Consider the following 12,935-nt stretch of genomic DNA (forward strand, 5'->3'; position numbering starts at 1 on the left):
AAGAGTGGGGTCAGCTGGTACAGAGAGACAATAAAGTGAGTCACGGAAAATGGTCATGACGTGGCCTGTTGGTAACTGACTTCATGGGTGGTTAATCTAGCTTAATTAGCTGACCAGACGCACCTGTATATTAAAGATACAAAATCACATATGACTACATTCAAGATAATTTAACTAAAAAATATTTTGAGGCAGGATTTCACTGGGGTTTTTCACTCCCTCTCTAAGGGGGGGCGTCTTACCCAAAGAGCTAACTTTACATTTTTACTTTAAAGGAGAAAAATCTTTTTTTTTTCCTTTCAAAATAAATGTAATGTCTTTCCCCACAAATCCCTCTTCACCGTATACACTGCTCAGAACAATTAAGGGAACACTTAATGGTCACAGTCTAACACCAAGTCAGTTAAACTTCAGGGATATCTGTCTGTCCATTTAGGAAGCACAAGTGATTGTGAATCAGTTTCACTTGCTTTGGTGCAAACGAAAGAGACAGCAGGTGCAATGGAGAGGCATAAGCAGTTCCTCCAAAAAGAGAATGCATAAGTGTTCCCTTAATTACTTTTTTAGCAGTGTATATATTGAAGCTTTTTACGTACAACTTAGTATAAACACATAGATCTTTTAGAACCAAGCGTCTGATGGAATAAGACCACAGTGAACCAGTTAATGTACAGACTATTATTAGTTAGATGCTCCTCAACTTCAAACCTTACAACAGGCCAAGCTGTCCACTACAGCAAGCCCTTTTAGCTTTTATTCCATATCCTGGTTATCAGATGCCAGCTTACTCCACTAGTTCAGGCTTTGTCAGCGCTAGTTAGACATTTAGACACTCTAGTTCAGCATTTTGTCTCACTGGATGAACAAAAACTCTTAGTAGTCAGTCTTTTTCAGCAGCAGTGTTCTAGTCTCACTAGTTGATTAGTGAGCTCCAAAAGGTCTGACATGTTAACTAGTCAACATGAATGGCAAGCCCTTTTCGCTTTTATTCCACATGATTCCCACACATTTTCACGGACAAAATTTTCAAACTTTGCCATGACTTTTCAGGGACCTAAATAAGATTTTCATTTCGGAAAAGCATGCACTTCACTGTGTCAGCTGCACTTGCTGATTTGGTTACGGTACTTTTCTACCCACACACACAAACACATGCAAGAGAGTCTCACTTCCCACAACAAATGCTGCCACACTACATCACATATACACGTAATGTTTAAAAGCACTTGGCTGGTATACGTCACTGAAAATGAGGACCATGCCAGTTTTCTATTTGTATCAAGCATAAAATAAGTTGTTTGAGTTAATTTGCCTTACTCGATATTGCATGTCCTTCAATGCAACTACTGCATCGTGGTGTCAATGCGGAAACGATATATCGTGCCGAAGGTGACGCATATTAGAGCTTCATTATGCCAACAGCTAATTTCCAGAAAGTAAATTTGCTGTTATGTTACATTATGTGTAAGGTTATCCCCAGATAACACTGTAACATTCAATTTAATTACAAACAAAAAAAATCCAAGTTTTCTAAAACTTCCAATGATTTTTACTAATGCCATAACATTTCCAGGCCTTGAAAATGAGATTGGGAAATTCCATGACTCTTCCAGGTTTTCCATGACCGTGGAAACCTTGATTCTTTGTGCCATAAAGGCTTTAACTAGCGAGCTAGTGGACATTTTTGACCTCACTAGTTAACTAGGAAAGTCAAAAGACACTTCAGCTACTTATCTAGGGCACATTTTTGGCTTCAGTTGTTAACAAGTTGCACTGATTGTCTGATTTAGTATACCGGTTAAATGCTACAAGGGCTTGCCGTAGCCCACCTCCCCTCGCAGCACACGCCGCCTATTCCCCTGCTGTCGAAGTAAATGTGTGTTTCCCTGACTGCACACAGCTGTTTCCCCAGCAGCACACGCCTGTTGTTCTGCGCCTTCTGTTACTGTACGTACCGATACAGTATCTACAGCTGAATTCCAAAAGGCAGACGTCACCTCTAGGCTTTGCCGCACAAATGGCCACGTTCTTGCGAGCAACTTGCGTGAAGCTGCTCGAGGCGCGGAGAACACAAATGTCAATGTTTTTCACTGGAGACCGTTTATGCAGCCTTTTTAAGGAGAATATGATAAAGATGGTGCAAACACCTGGGGGGCGGTTTGCGTATTCTTTGCACTGAGCCTGTCTTACTGAGTTGCAGTGACTTCTGAAAGACCTCATGGAGACATCTGTGCAAAGATAACGGTGGTGCTGCTCTTGTGGTAAGAGCTTGTGTCAAGTCTGGACTAAGACTATTAAAGAAGCTCAAACATACTGAACTTTATCCCTTCAGTTTCTCTGTGCATTTCCTATGCTGAGATGATGCAGGATCACACCATCTTAAACTTACAGAGAGTCAGATATCTGCTTGTCTTTTAGAGACAGAGAGGACGTGTATTTATTTTGAGTTCATGTTTAATTACATGAGAAAGTCTTGGTTGAGTCCTGATGACTCACTGTCCTTCCGTCCTCACCTATGTCTAACTGTTTGCTTCCGCTCCTTTTTTGTTTGTCCTTCTACTAATCCTCTGCTTCACCCCCCTTTTCTGTTACACCTCTCTTCGTCCCCCTTTACTCCTCTTCTTTCTCCTGTCGTCTGTTTACCCTCTCTCTGTTCTCTACTATCTCATCACTCGGTTCGTCCTCTCCTCCCTGTCCTTTCACTTATGCATCTTCTCTCCCACCTTCTCTCCCTCTTCGCCTCTGCTGTGATCACCACCCACTCCTTTAACCCGCTTCCGCTCCAGAGCAGTCAAGCGGAAGTGATGGGGGATTTCTGCCTAAAACTGTCGGCCCAGTTACTTAACTCAGGGAACAAACAATATTTGTCTTGTCCTGCTTTTTTCCTCACCACTTGCCCATCTTTCATTTCATAACTTGGTTGTACAAGGCCACAAGTTGCTCTGTTTTTGACGGCAGGTGAGGCACCTCTTGATGTCGTAAGAATTTTCAGGTGATCACATTAAACTGGAAAATGCCGAAGCTGCAGTGGATTTTTATGTCCAGTGTAAAATGTACATGATAGGAACCCTTAAATTTACACAAACTTACCCCACATCATCCTTTCTTACAGTATCATTGTGGCAGCTCAAGAGGAGTTTCACTGGTAAATATTCCAGCTTAAATATTCTTCTTTTTGGCCAGTTAGTTGCACTCCAGTTGTTTCTGTGACTGGCTGTCCCGTCCTCAGGCTGTGCCCCGACTGGTGACGTGTCCCAGGCAGCTTTGTCCGACAAAGTGGCAGTGAGGAACTTTAATTCAAGTCTGTCAGTTGCAGGTCAAAGAGAGGGCACAAAGAAGACTGAAGTTGCAAATCAAACTTAACCAGAAGCAGCAAACAGCTACAGGATCACAGTGTACAGTGTTTAAAGGAATACTTCACCCTCAAATAACCATTTGTGTGTCAGTTACTTACCCTGTGTTACCTTGAATTTGCCCCAACGGTGAACGAAGAATCCAAAAATTGAGAAAATTCTTGATGAATTTAAGTCATAGGGGAATATGTTTACAAACTCTCACACAACTCATGCAGTATAATCCAAGTCTTATTTATCCAGTCATATGCTCACTACTTCCCAAACACATGTATTTTCATTAAACATTGCAACTGACCCTTTGCTAACCTAACCTAACCTATGTTAATCATAACATAGCATCAGACCAGGGTCTGAGAACAACACAGCTGTGCTCCATTGACTCTAATGCAGTCGTTTCAATTTACTTCATTTTCAGGGTGGTTTTGTGGATTTGGAGCTAAATGTTGTGCCTGGGGCACGTCGTGTGTTAATGATAATCGTTACCTGGAAAGGTTGGAAAAAGATATAAGTTTCTTTCCTGTTCCAAAACCAAAATCAAACCCTAAAAAGTGTAGGGTTAGCTAGCTAGTTACTGAAGATATAGCCTACTGAATGTATACACATGCTGCTTTTGCTTTTTAATGATTATAACAGTGAAACAAAACACGGTTCATCTGCACACACTGTGATGCCACACAGCTGGTTCGATATCAGCAAAGTGTCCCTTTATATTCATTGTCTTGTGTGGTGATCAGCAGTGATGTGGTGGTTCACTTTTACACTGTGATCTGTAGCCTATAGTTCGGCTTTAGCTTCTAACTATCTTTGTCTTTTGAACCTGTTGTTGCTGCTGAGTCAGTTTGACATCCTGGATATATCCTTCAAACACAGACTGTAGACCCCTCTGTCTGCTTCTCTCTGGAATCACTGCTTCATCTTTCCAAAAATATGATAATATTTCTTCAGGGAGTGCAGTTAGTTACAGTGTGGGCTCCATGCTGACTGCGACAGCTTGTTGGACCATCACAAAGAGGCGGGGCTCAGCAAAAGGACAATTGAAGACACTTCCGCATTAACAGCGCATGTGCACCACTCTTCCGTGCCTGAAACCGCTTATGTGGCCGTGTTTGAGATGCATTTGGAATGCACATGTTTGGGAAGTGTTGGGCATATCAGTGGATATAAAAGACTTGGATTATACTGCAAGAGTTGTGTGAGAGTTTGTAAATGGATGTTTTGATATAGTCTGGTTGTTTTACTTCAGTTCATCATGTGTTCCCCCCATTTTTGTTGATTTGTTGTTAAACAGAAGCATGCAAGAAAAACAGTTTGTCAATAATCCATAAACTGTCATTTGGGAGGTGATGTATTCCTTTAACTGATCTTCTCCCAAATGTCTTTGTCTTTTGGGACAAAATTAATCTGTTTGATGAAAATAAAAAATCAGTTCTACACTTGTGTAACAAAATGAAAATCCATAGTCAGGCAACACGTCCTTCTTTTTCCTTATTACATTTAAAAAATATCTAATTTCTTCCTTCCTTCATTTTCAGTCTACTGTATCTCTGTTGCTGTAACGAAGAGAAGAGAGGCTTTTACACCTCTGCTGTCTCCACCACTCTCTTCCAGCCAGCCCACACTTTTAATGTGCAAATGCAAGTGTGTGTGTGTGTGTTGTGCAGACTGTCCCAAGCTGACAGGGTACATGGAATCTCCATCCTGCTTGTATATAAAAAGAAAGCGAGGGCACCAAGCTCTGCCTGTTTCACTTATATTCACACTCACACACACACACTTGCTCACATACACACATTTGCACGCACTGTATCTTTCTTCCTCCCCTGTACTCTCCTCCTTCTCTATCATATCTTTCACTCTCCGCAGACATGCACTCAGCAGTGTGAGGGTTAACTGTGGACGCGTCAGTGAGGCAGGTTGTTCCCTGCACATCTCCCTGAGTGAAGAGTGTGTGTAATATTTCATAGGGATTTCCCCCTCTCTGCCTGCTGGGTGGCTGCTGGCCATGTCATCATGTTCTGAGCTGTCAGCGGCCATCACTGTCACTCGTGGGACATGAGGTGTGTGCGTGTGTGTGTGTGTGAGAGAGAGATAGTCTGAATGAGGAAGAAAAGGGGACGGGACAGGAAGAGAGTCAGACAGGACAGGGATGAGTGCATGTGTGTGCGTGTGTGTGTTGATAGATAAAGTGGAAATGGTGCAATACAGGGGGCTCGGTGGGAGCGTCAGCGTCAGGACGAAGGCTTTCCACTTGACACATTTAGTTGGTGAGGAGAGGCGAGCTAAGAGGCAGAATGCATCACGTGTGTGTGTGATATATACACACTGTGTCATATACTGTACACACTGTACAAACACACTGTGTACATGGACAGCAGGACCCTCAGGTTGTCTTCTCAGTCTGCTGGATAATTCCCTCTCCAGGCAGCTGGTGTGAGCCATGCGGCACAGAGCAAAGTTTATGAAGTTACTTGTCAAAATAGAAATGCTGTTATAATTATCAGTTGGCTGTTATGTTTTAAAAATATATCAGCATAAAAGATTCGGCCCAAAACAGAATATAATTGCAGATAAATATGTCACATAATAATCATTTGTGATATAACTGAATGAAAACCACTGTATTGAGCAATTACAACGTATGTTTGGGGACGACTGTGGTCAGAAGGTATAGTAGGTCGATTTCCAGTTCTTTCAGTCCATCCGTCAAAGTATCCTTTGACAAAATACTGAACCCCAAATTGCTCCAGTGTGACTGCGTGTGAATGTTTAACTGAGTAGCAGGTATGGTAGCCTCAGCCACCGGTGTGTGAATAGGTGAATGTGACATGTGTAAAAGCTGCAAATGCAAGTCCATTTTACCATTTGCCAAGTCCTTCCTAAAACTGAGCTTATGTATTTATATTTTATTCTGAAAAATATTATGAAAGGCAACAGTTTTCAAATTGCTATTTTCACACATATCTTTCTACATACCATGATGACTTAAAGGGTAACATCTCTAACTTTCAACCTTGACCTTATTTTCCCATGTTTTTGTGTCTAAGTGAAGAATAGGAACAACAATTTTTAAAATGTAACCACTTGGGGACATGTTTGCGTCGTAAATTTACATCCACTAAAAGTGTTTGATTTTGCCACTGACAGGCTCAGATTGTTTTTCTAAGTGTCTGGCAACATTATGGAGAGGATCCCTACAGAGATAGACCTTCGCGTTAAGGCCCAGACACACCGAACCTACGTCGGAGAACTAGCGGCGATGAGAGCCCCCTGCTGCATCGCCTCTCATCCAGGTGTCTCACCCAAAAAGTTGCACATGAACACACCAAACCATCAGCCAAGAAGCATGTGTGTTCTGCGCCTGCGTGAAAGGACATAGCCCTCCATACCAGCAGACGGCGGTCGTTCACATTAAAAAAGGGAAACCGGAAGATCGTCTTGATGCTAGTTAGCCAGTTAGCATATTAGCAATACAAGAACAGAGCATTGTTATCGTGCACCAGTGAACAAACCATTATGAAACGTTTCTGCCAAAGCGCTCAGTGGCTGAAGAAAAATAATCTCACCTTATGTAACAAGTTTGTTTAGACCTCATTCCCTCTTGACTTTAGCTCTTTATTTACATTTCTCACTTGCATTTCTGTTCTTATGCGCTAAGCTGAAGTGACAATCAGAGTGATTTTATTCGCCAACGGGCTCTGCTGTGCTGACGCTGATTCAGTGTGATGAATCGTCGTAAAAAAGGCCAAGTAGCGCCGATGAGGGTCAACGGAGCGGGACACACTACACCTTCAGGGCGTCAAACACTCACCAATGGTCCAACTGTGACCGACGGCCAGCTGTTGGCACAGTGTGTCAGGGCCCTTAAAGAGTAAGATCCTTTAAAAAAAAAAAACCCTGAAAGAGCCCCAAAATCACTATCACCAAATCCACCAGACTCCCAGATGCCAGATGAATAAACGATTTTGGGGCCATTTCTGGTTAAACCATAAAGGATCTTTCTCGCTAACAAAAAGATCTTTCTGTGTTGGGATCTTTTTCATAATGTTGTCATAATCTGTCATAATCTGAGCCTCTCAGTGGCAAAACAAACACTTTTCATGGGCCTAAACTGACTGTGCACAAATGCCCCGAGTGGTTGCGTTATAGGCCGTTATGAAGCTGCCATCTGAAGCACTCTCACTCAGTACTGGACCAGTTTAAAAGATTGTCATCTTCATTGTTACTTAGACACAAAAACATGGGAAAGATGGCCGCAGTCTAATTTTGTTTGAAGATTGTGCCTCTTGCAAAAAAAAAGGGTTTTTTTGCATCTGTTGCCAAAATGCTTGATCATGGTGGGCATTAGTGAGCATTGTGGGATGTCTAGAAACCAAAGAGTATAATTTAGCCCCCATGTATATGAAAAATGTCCTGAAGTAAATTTTGTTATGATTTGATGTTACATGAATAAAAGAGATAGATATTTTGATGGAAGTATAAGATCACATGCACACCCACTTGCATGTGCACACAACACACAAACGGACATGCAGACACATAAAGTAAATCTTTAGTGCTGTGATGAGTGTGACTGATGGTCGAATAGTTGAATTATATTTTGATTTGTGTGACACATCCCTATTTGCCATCTCTATATCTTGTTGTCCCCTTCTCTGTCCCTTTGGTTATCATTTTAAAGCCTCCAGGGTTGTGGTGTTACATCAGTTTTCTCCACTGATGTGATTTTATTTAAGAGTCTAAAAAGCACATCTGATGCCAGCTGGCCTGATGATTTGTCTGCAGGGTCATTTTTTTATTCTGGGGTTTAATGTCGGCCCATGCCAGTATGGCACATCAGGCCATAGAAATGCAATTTACAGCTGTATTAAAGTGATGGTTCCAAGGCAACTTTTTGAAAGAGTGAAAATGGTTTCTGTCTCCAAGAAGGGTTGGTTAGCAGGTCAGAGAAGCAAATGGGCCAATATGAGTCACATAAGTCACCATGTGACAATAAAGTACATTGTCTTAACAGAGATCTGTGAGATCTGGTTGTTTTGGTGTGACTATTATTTTGTACTGTCTGGTGCGGTAAACACAAAATTCACACACATGATTACAGGGTGAGATACAGGTCATGACAAGTAACAGGAAAAAGAGCGAAAGACCCAACTTATTCAATATCACTGTCAACAACTGTACTGACGAATAATGGCTGCCAATGACTTTGGTTCTGAAACACAACAAGGAAATAAGAACTCTTCTTTTTTGCCGATGATTTGGATTTTCTATTAACCTCCAGTGCACTTAAAATTTAACATTTCAACGGAAGATTATGTATGAAGATTTTGCATTCTGACGGCCTTGGATGCATTTTTGGACTGCCTGCCTGTGCCATGGACATTTACACTGAGTGAGCTGGCCAGTTGTTTTTTATCTTTATGTTCATATTGTAGTCTTTTCTGTCTACTTCTCTCTGATATTTTATTCCAGAATTTCGCTATTATTTCCTTGGAATATCTCACAATTATACTTTTGAACGCACCAATGTCATGCCAGGTACAAAAGCTTGATAGGCTTCAAAACCGTAACTAAGGGGAGCAGGGCTTAGCGAAGGGTCAATTGGGTACATTGCTTTCTAATAGTTTAAAAGTTTTTAATTTGAATCAAATTTTTGCACTTATTTCTTTTAACAAGCCTGTTAAATAAGTCTGTGAATGCTCTCTAGTTTGTGTCCGTGTACTTGTGCATGTGGCTGTTGGCTGTGTTGTCACTGTTCCTGGCGTAGGACTGGATGTAATCAGTGACAGATGTTTTGTGCAAAAGCTCAAGATGTCAGGAACGCCGAAGATTATTATTGATTGTCGAGAATGACAGGAAATATGGGGTTAAAGATGATAACATGTAACAAAGTTCCTAGCTGGATTGAAACCAGGGACGTTGCAGTATGTATCTTATCCCCCCAAGGCTACCAGGACACCCTGCACTAAATGATTATAATAATACAATAGACAGTAAAGAAATATGTCATATTGGTTCTGAGCAGATCAGAGCAGACTTCACAGAGTACAAACTGTGTGTTTATTTGTAACATTGAGTAGAATACATATACAATGTAAACATCCACTTTACCCAGAGGGGCAGGGTCATGTCACACATAAAGACCACAGGCAGAACATACTGTATGTTGACTTCCTATACATCACAGGATTAGAGAAGCCAAGCCAAGAAAAATGGGCTTTTGCTGCTTTTCTGTATTCTATGTGAAAGTACATGTCTTGAAGTTGGATTGTTGGTTGGTATGCTGAAGACTTTAACTTTGGCTTTGGTAATTGCAATTGTGAAAAATGAGATTTTTCAGTATTTTCTAACTGATTAGTCCTTCCAGGATGTAACAATTAGTTCAGCCAATTCCCTCTGAATTCTGCACAGTCTTGCAATTTTGCATGAAATCTTTGCATTTCCCACCCAGGATATGAAGTTCTAGCATATACACACTCATCTGAAAAAGAATAAGAGTAAAAAATAATTTCTGCTTTTTGCCTTTAGTCTATTTATGTGCACAAACTCACCTGTGTGTATGTGTGTGTGTGTGTGTGTGTTTGTGGACATGTCATTTCAGGACGAGGTGTTGGCTGCCGGCCGCGCAGCAGCCTGAATCAGGTGTGCTGAGGTCAGCCACAGACTGAGTCATGGTGACATAACACTTTACAGAGTGCAAACCTCTCAGTCAGACACACACACTGAATCACACACACACACACACACACACTTGCTTGTCTGTTCACTGACTTGTGTTTGATTTGTTGGCAAAAAGAGCACTAATTTGCTCTCAGTTGGGGTTTCCTTTGAGGGTTGGAGCTCCATCTCTGTTTGATGCTGCTGTAGTTTGTCACTGGTTCTTCTGAGTGTAAATAAACTGGTAGTTTAGCTATAATCTTACATATGAGGTCGTTAAAATAAATTCATATTTGAGCTGTGTTTTAGGAACTTATTATTGCCAAGGAGGTTATGTTTTCTGTGTAGTTTGTCTGTTTGTCAGCAGCATTACAGAAAAACACTGGCCCCATTTCCCCCTCTCTGTTTTTTAATGATGTACAGCACTGATTGAAAGCGCTTTACAAATAAATGTATTATTATTATTATTATTATTTATTATTATTCTGTTTCCCTTTGTACTTTGTTTTATAGTTTTCTGTTTGTGTTCCTTGTTTCATGTCATTCATTGATGTTTAATCTGCTTCCTGTTTTATTTTGTAGATTCTCTCCTCATGTGTCATGTCTGATTTTACTTCCTGTCTTTGTGTGTTTTCCCGCCTGTTTTCTGTCACACCTATCTCGTTAGTCCTTCCCTGTTCCCAGAGTCTTCCCTTCACACCTGTTCTGTATTAGTCTTGTTTGCTCCACCCTAGTGTTCCCCTCCACACCCTTATTGTTAGCCAATCCCAATTTCCCTCCTTTTGTTCATGTCCTCCTACTCCAGCTGTGTCTCGTTCTTTTGATTCGTTTTCTGTGTGTATATACCCTTTGTTCTTTGTCCTGTGTTGGACTTTCACTTACCTGCCTGTTCTCGATGTTTTGAATCAGCTATATTAAAGCTTGCTTTTTGTTATACCTCAAATTGGCCTCCTGCTCTGGGTCCTTCCTGAACTGATTCCTGACATCATGTTAATTAATCTCCGGGACCCTCACATTTTTTTTTTTTTTTTTTTTACCACTTGCTCTCGCCCACAGCAAAGATAAAACCAGTCATTAGCGCAAGATTTGTTAGGTCTCGCAGAACCTGCTGGTCTTCTAGTCTGTGCTCTTCGAGTGCCCCTCTAGTTTGCTAAATTTGTCTATACATTTCTTATTACCCTAAAGTTTATCTGTGCATCTCTAATAGTGTTTTGTTGATGTAGAGATACTCCCTGGACTATTTGGTGAATGTAGCCAGCTAACCGCTACGATTCTAGCTTGTTGGGTACATGCTAGCACTAATCAGTCACAATAGCTCTCCAAGCTTCTCTCTGTTTTCTCTATACTGGGCCATACTTTAAACACTTCCTTGGGATTTTGTTCTCGGGAATGAACGCCATTTAATCATCAAAGAGTTTTATCACAGAGGTGGAACAAAAGCTCTCCAAGTTAAAGGGAAATTTCGGTTTATTTCAACCCGTCTCCTATCGTCCTAAATTTGTTTCAAGTGACTAGTGACATAGAAATAATAGTTAGCATGTTAGCCGTTAGCCTAGGCCGCACTTTGGAAAGCAGAGCTAAAGGGGTAAACAAACATGGCAGCACACCGGTAAGGTAAGACAACACGTTTACATGTCGCTTTCTATATGTTCTCTGACATTTATCCTAACGATATGAGGCGGTCTTTGTGGAAAAAAGCTTGTTTAGTGGACTAACTTTGCACCTGAAGGGATGCCCGTTCACTTACGTTTTAACAGGTCTGACGCTACAATGCGCCCCAGCTGTATCTAGGTTAATGGCTAACATGCTAACTATTATTTCTATGTCACTAGTCACTTGAAACAAATTTAGGACGATAGGAGACAGGTTGAAATAAACCGAAATTTCCCTTTAATGAGCTAATAAGCTAACTGCAAGCCAACTGTCACTTAGGAAGCTCATTCGCTCGTTGCTATTGGGGGAGTAAGTCTGTATTTATCAACTCCTGTCTCATTGAACAGTTTGTGCTCATACAGATGAGGCTAAATGAAAGTGGATGGGGACACAGAGCTAATAAGCTACACTAGCTTCCTCCATTTAGTACTGAAAGGTCAGTACTGTCAATGCTTGCTATTGGTGAACTGTGTGAATTTGCAGGTCATAGTTCACCAAAGTTGAACTTGCTTCAACAAATCTGAGCAGACTGACTTTGCTCCTGCTAAATAATCCACTGTTTCCATTGGAATTAGTTGATTTCACTATAAAAGTGCCAAAATGCTGATATGCTTTTATCTGATCCCAAAAACCAAATTGTATTATGCTGTGGGTATTTTATTCAAAGCTCACTGTCACAGCAGTACAAAAGGGGCCACATTCGGTTGATACTGCACAATAAATATGAGATCATACAAAGCCTCTTTATGGATCTCAGCAGTCCTGGTATCATAAAACCCCCCAAAGCGAAGCACCATAAGTCAGCCCTGCTGCTTTTGGACCGCAGCAGCAACCTTTTCATGCTCCAGCTCTGACCTATTCCATGGGGCTTATGTGTTCAACAACACACTGTATGTTCTGCCCCAGATAATTACTTGTTCTTTACACTGTGATGCAAGCTAGGTTCAACCTATAGGAACTGTACTGATCTGTTTACATATGGCTCAGATAACAGGAGGTTGGAGGTACCAGTCCTGTGCTTCCAGACTTGTGTTATATTCCCCTTCTGTTCAATCAATTTGGAAAGACTGACTAATGATGCAAAGTACAATGTGTAGCCTTAATTCAAACTGTAGACACAATGAGTTGAATTGAGTTATATTGTGGGCTGCAGCCAATTCTATTACTTTATTTTGCAATATAACCAAACACCAGAAAGCAAGTTTGAACTAGACCAAACAATCTCACCTCTATGTTTAGTATCTGTCTGAGCTCTCAAGACTATTACATGAT

Source organism: Epinephelus lanceolatus, chromosome 7 (genome assembly GCF_041903045.1).
Source record: "Epinephelus lanceolatus isolate andai-2023 chromosome 7, ASM4190304v1, whole genome shotgun sequence".
In the NCBI taxonomy this organism is placed as follows: domain Eukaryota; kingdom Metazoa; phylum Chordata; class Actinopteri; order Perciformes; family Serranidae; genus Epinephelus; species Epinephelus lanceolatus.